The sequence below is a fragment of the Sapajus apella genome, unplaced genomic scaffold (genome assembly GCF_009761245.1).
Source record: "Sapajus apella isolate SASKATOON/1434 unplaced genomic scaffold, GSC_monkey_1.0 scaffold13, whole genome shotgun sequence".
Classification (NCBI taxonomy): domain Eukaryota; kingdom Metazoa; phylum Chordata; class Mammalia; order Primates; family Cebidae; genus Sapajus; species Sapajus apella.
The window spans coordinates 21491167-21497574 of record NW_022436953.1 but is presented as its reverse complement, the minus strand read 5'-3'; the positions used below and the strand labels follow the sequence as shown (position 1 = coordinate 21497574).

Below are 6408 nucleotides of genomic sequence, written 5' to 3'. Positions count from 1 at the left end.
CTCTGTGTCTGGTCCACTGTGACCCCTGGATCATTTCCAGCCTGTCTCTAGGATCCACAGGCATTCTAAATCTTATCCTGACCTAATTCGCTTCTTCCTTCTCTGCAGGGCACTATGATGCACTCACATAGTACTGCTCTGTATCAGAGATGTGGCAAGCTGCTCTCCCCCAGCCACAAACCATAAAATTAAGAACGGCAAGACTCTCCTGATTAATTTCATTTGTCTGTCTTTAAACCCATTAAATAAAATGCCTGTTTCAATCATTCTTTTGCAAGCATATTTGTAAATAATACTTAAAAAACACTTTATCTAATTATTCTTACCACAGTTGAATGCTAACAAATTGAAGATGAGATTTATGTTTAGACAGCTTTAAGGTACTATTTTTTTTTCACAGCAATAGGCTCTGCAATTGACAAAATTAAAACAGAAGATGTAGACCAACAACAATTAATTTGCACCAGGCTTAATAGTTTCTCTAAGTAAATCCAGTCTCCCCTTGGCTGCCTAAGAAAAGCCATAAAAATTTCTGAGAAGAATCTGGAGTTTAGGATTCCACACTAATTGCTTTCTCTCCCCTTTTACCTCATCTCCTTTTCTTGTTCATCTTGACTGCAAGGGGACACGCAGTTTCCATATTCAAAATGCCTTAGGCTCTGCTGGGGTAAGGAAGTCAGGGGGAGGAGGGGACAGGCCAGGGAACCACATAAATAAATGGGAATTTCTACAGAGACATGAGGATTTTCTTCTTCGTTTAAAAAAAATGAGAATAAGGCACGAGTATAAATTCCAAAAAGAGCAATTTATTTAAGCCTATCATTTTTGGCAACACAATAGAACACGCTTTGGGATGAACAGTCACAAATCACTCCCCTTCCCACTGTCTGTTTTCTCCACCATATGTTGTGGAGAATACAATTCACATGCTGAAGTTTCGCCTCCTTTCCATGTGAGAAAGCATATTGTGCTATCAGTGGCCTGGTCACCGAGCCAATGTTTTTTGGAGAGATGCGGTGGGAAGAAAGAGAAAGTAAGGAATACAGCTAACCCTCCAGTCAAATGTTTTTCCTTTTTATTTTTTTGACGGGGTTTCACTCGTCACCCAGGCTGGAGTGCAGTGGCGAGATCTTGTTTCACCGCAACCTCTGCCTCCTGGGTTCAGGCAATTCTCCTGCCTCAGCCTCCCAAGTAGCTGGAATTACAGGCATGTGCCACCATAGTTGGCTAATTTTTGTATTTTCAGTAGAGATGGGATTTCACTGTGTAGGCCAGGCTGATCTCAAACTCCTGACCTCAGGTGATCCGCCAGCCTTGGCCTCCCAAAGTGCTGGGATTACAGGCTTGAGCCACTGGGCCCGGCCACGAGTCAGAATATTTTTCAAAGCCTGAAGAACTTTAAAAATAGTTTAGTTGCCAGCAATATGGATTGGCCTGAGCTGGACTGGGCACTTCTGATGATCACTTTCATTAACTCTCAGAACTTCTGGGCAGAAGACAATTTGGCCACCAAGCAAGCAGGTAGCTTTGATGACTTATCAATATCTTTCTCAGTTTGCTATTTTATACAGAGCAGTCGCTCTGCTTCCCCAGAACCAGTGAGGTGTGAGTCGGAGGTATCAGTAGAAAGCTTAGGTTTTGATATTTACCCATAGCCTCCCATGGACTCTCCTGGTCCTTCCCTGATGCATTGAAATGAGAGAGTGGTCATTGGCGAGATAAAAGTAACTGCCTGGCATACCAACTATTGCAACCTCATTAGTACTTTGTTGTAATCTAACAAGCTGACACATCCACAAGGCATCTATATACCCAGAGACACACTAAAGCTGTGCAAGAGCCTTCAATGCCAGTCTCTTCATCAGGACAATGGCTGTTAGATGTTCTCTGTGCCATAGCCTTCATAACCCCACATCCATATACTGGCACAGATGGCCCTGATGAAACAAGGCTTTCTAGAGACTTTCTAAGCTGACTCAGTATGAGGTCAAATATTTTATTAAGCCCTGTTCTTTCAGATGTTTAAAGAGGAAAAAAAAAAAAACCCTTGTGTTTTCATTTGCAGCATGACAATTTTGAAGCACTATTTTAACAGTGTTCTAATCAATTACAAAATGAAAGTTACCCTTCCTGTGACTTCATGAAAAGCAAGAAAAATCTTGGGAGTTTTAAGAATCGCAGGTAAAAAAAGGAGATTTCATTCCTTAAGTTGTGCATCAAACTTTTCTTCTTGTCCAAATTAAACGGAACAGATGTGGAAAACAAAATGAGTCAGGGTCTCCCCATATAATTCTAAACGAACTTTCAGGTTCTGCTTCCTACGGCCGATTTTAGCCTCGGCTGCCTTATTGCCTAAAATCTGCAACTCGATACTAAAAGCTTGTCAAAATTAAGTGCATGCTTTATAAGTTTACATTTTTACAGTCTAACTGTTTTTCTTTGATATTTGACAGGGACACAGGTTCCCATGTCATCTGGCCTTGAAGTACTTTTAGAACTTTCTCCTAGACCAATCTGAGGGAGCTCAAGGTTGCGGTGAGTTATGGGGTCTTTAAGTTGCCTGCCCAGCAGCCGGCCCTTGTGCCCACACTTGAGGGCTAACACCTGCTGGCTGGACAGAGCAATTAATTTTTTTAAAAATGTGGTAAGCCGCCAAAAATCAAAGCTAAAGGATAAAAATATAATTTTACCTCTTGAGCTTCCAGGGGTGGCCTTTGATCTCTTCCAATGCTTGTGTGGCAGGAGGCATGGATCTTAAATTTTCCTGCAAAAGAAGCACCTCTGAAAGACACCAATCACAAAACACTGACTGTCTCTGTCTTCCGTCCTATCACTCTTGCATAATTATGCTGACACCTAACCGAGATGGTCCCTCACAGCAAAAAGACAAATCTAACAAATGTCCCCTTCTTTAAGAAATTATCATTGAAAGCTCTTAAATTATACCACAGTCCATCCCTTGTAAGATCAAATGTTATTTCCCTAAGAGGCGATAGTTGGGCTTTCCAGTTGATGATTATAATGTGGCATTTGTTTCAGAATGTCTGTACATTAAATAGATAACTGTGAACTTCAAAGAGCTAAATACCAATCATGGGCTGGGGCACGGCCACACATACAGCCTCCCTCCTTCTCCAAACTCTTTGGTAGCCAAGACAAGGTCACTGGTCAGGGTAATTTGCAGGAAAAGTCAATTTCTCAAGTACCGAAGCAGGTGTTGTGGCACTCTATGAATCTAAATTGAGGAAGTTGAAAAAAGCAAAGGTCATGATCCACAGGAAGAAAGGAGGAAAGAAAATCTCTTTGACTGTATTTTTAACTCCTTTCAAACAAGATGCACTCACCAACCAAGACAGTTAACGCTAAAAATAAATAAATGAAAATCAGGGTAGCTCATTCCAATCAGCAACTTATCTGATTTCTTTCACTAAAAGCAGAGGATTTCATGTTTGCTTGAACTCACAAGGAAATAAGCTCAATTTATAAGAGCTAAAGAACAATTCTTCTGCTTGTGAGTGTTTGGGGAGCAAAATCAAACCAAGATATCAGAACTTTGTCTTTAAATCAAATAATATATATTATATGATACATACTACTTAGCATAGGGTATATAGTATATAGAATAATATATGATACACATATAGTATATAATTCTGGATTTTTATTTTAAATCCACACATTCCCCATTTCCCCAAAACTAGGGATAGAGAACACAGTCAAAATGGAAAATCCTTTCAAGAAGGGAAAAGAAACATGAAGCTTACACTTCATAATGTTGTTGATATGGCAAGGAGAGCATGGGATGTGGAATTAGAAGATTTGAACATAAATTCTAGTTAATCACTAATTAGCTGTGTAATTAGAACAAACCATTTAACTTCTTTAAGTCTTCATTTTCTCATCTGCAAAATAGGAGGTTGTAAGGATTAGATAAACGAATATATGTGGAAGCATTTGGCAAGTTAGAAATATTTCATGATCACTGTTCACCCTTATGGCATATTTTCCTGAAGGGTAAAATGCACACACCGCTGGTATGCCTAAGGTTGGGGCAGGCACTGAAGGTTTAAATAAAAAAAAAATGAATCAATGTGAAAAAAACAGTTAAACAAATAATAATATAGGTGGAAAATTACTGAAAGTCGTAGGCAAAAAATTGACATTTGGGTGACTTCTCCAGATTTAAATTCTTCTTGGGAGGAAGGGATAAGAGATGGAATCACCAAACTCCCTAAGAATATCTCCAATACAAAAAATATTATTTTAAAATGTAGATAAATGAGTCACCTTTTAAACACCCAACCTAAAAAGAAAAATATATATATGATTTGCTTGCCTGTCAACTTCTATTAAAAAAAAAAAAAATCTCATGAAAACAATACTGTCCACATAATCCAAAACTGAGTTTTAGCTTGTAGCTCAATATTTTCAAGCAATATTACATGCGATAAAATTGCATTTAATTGCATTTCCAGAATGATCTGAATGTTTCCCTTGGAATTTATGTCCTCTGTCTAACAAGGGAATCTCATATAGTGTTTTTGTTAAGAGTGTGATAGCCCTAAGTTACCATAAATGCACACTAACCTCCTCATTTTATAGATACGGAAACAGAACTGGAGAAGGACAGCCATTTGGTGACTCTCCATATGTTGCAGATCTGGAACTAGAACTGGCTTTGGGTCCATAGAATAAGTCCAGGGGCCTTCCTCCTTCATAAATGTCAAGCACTTAACGTCCAAGCAAAGTCAGGAGAAACATTTGACCTTTAAATTCTCTCTATTCATTTTTCCTTTTTAAATTTACTGGTACTAGTGAAAATCCTATGTCAAACATAGAAGGCAACCTTAAAAAGCATGAAGCACTCAATACGTTAAGAATGGAAATATGTTACCTTCTTTCAGTTTCCTATTCTTATTGGTTCTTAAATTTTATGGTTCTTCTATATTCTTAGTTTAGTTCTGAAGTTACTTTCCCTGTTTCTGTTATCTCCGCTTGAGTATAAAATATGCTTTCACAAAGATGCTTCTTAATTTTAACCAGTGTGTTTGTGTACCTTTCACATTTATAGGAATATTTTTCTTTTTTCTTTTTTTTTTTTTTGAGACAGAGTTTTGCTCTTGTTGCCCAGGCTGGAGTGCAGTAGTATGATCTAGGCTCACTGCAACCTCTGCCTCCCGGGTTCAAGCGATTCTCCTGCCTCAGCCTCCCAAGTAGCTGGCATTACAGGTGTCTGCCACCACACCTGGCTAATTGATTTTGTATTTTTAGTAGAGACAGGGTTTCGCCATATTGGCCAGGCTGGTCTCGAACTCCTGACCTCAGGTGTTCTGCCTGCTTCAGCCTCCCAAAGTGCTGGGCATGAGCCAATGTACCCAGCTTATTTGCAATAAATTTAATACTTTACGTCATCTTCAAAATGCTTTGCTCTGCTCTATATTTTGGGAATTCTGTAAGCCAGAAGTTCTTGTTCCCATACAAATAGTTCAAATATTTTAAATTAATTAGTTACATAAATTGCTCAGATGGAAGGAATACTCATGTTTAAAATTGTATGCCAGACATGTTAACACAACTTCTAGTGACTCAATATAAGTCACACGATCATGTCCCAAAGTGTGTTTTATGCTAAAATCGCAAACTGAGTGCTTGTGCTTTGTGGAGTTGGGTTTCATAGCCATGGAAAGTTAACCATAGACCCTCACCTAAGTGCCCTGGAGAAATTTTCCCAGTATCAGTCTTGAGAGCAAACTTGATTTCCTCTTCTGGCTAATGGGTCACTTGAGATCTTTCCACAGCTTCATGATGTGAATTACATGAGATAAAGAAAGCATTAGGACAGTGGCTGGCTCTTTAAGTGCCCAGTCATCTATAGACATAATTGATTTTATTAGCTGAATGAACTAACAGTCAAATAAGCGTTGTTTTGCATGAAACAGGATAAAATTTATTTTCAATTTGATTTAAAGTAATTAGCACATTCATTTTCCACAGCTTTTCTAATCAAGCTAAATGTTAGGTCTCCTCAAGGAAGAATAAATAAGTCCAATATTATCTTAAAATTTTAAAAAGAAAACACATGAAAGTAAGAATGGAGAACAGGGGTAGGAGCTATATTATTTGTATACTGCCATGGAACTTTACTTACAATGCAATAGAACAACACACCCATATACCTTCTGACTGTCAAATCATATTTCTAATCTTTGTCCAAGGTCTTAGTATAGAAACGTTTACTGGAGAAATGAAATAAAATTAGAAGGCTCCTTCTTTCCTTCTCTTTCTTTCTCTCTCTCTCCCTCCCTTTCCCTCTCCGTCCCTTTCTCTTCTTTCTCTTTCTTTTTCTCTCTTTCTTTCTTTCTTTCTTTCTTTCTTTCTTTCTTTCTTTCTTTCTTTCTTTCTTTCTTT

The 6408-nt window shown here is 38.3% G+C and overlaps 1 long non-coding RNA gene across 1 annotated transcript in view; it reads right to left on the bottom strand.

Moving 5' to 3' along the window:
* Window positions 1-1336: 1336 nt before the first annotated feature.
* LOC116554004 overlaps window positions 1337-6408 on the bottom strand; it is a 26243-nt gene continuing 21171 nt past the window's right edge. The window contains exons 4-6 of the long non-coding RNA XR_004270002.1: window positions 5706-5798; window positions 3765-3902; window positions 1337-3235 (exon numbers count right to left, since the gene is read on the bottom strand). This is a non-coding gene — a long non-coding RNA (uncharacterized LOC116554004). The remainder of the gene's footprint in view (window positions 3236-3764; window positions 3903-5705; window positions 5799-6408) is intronic.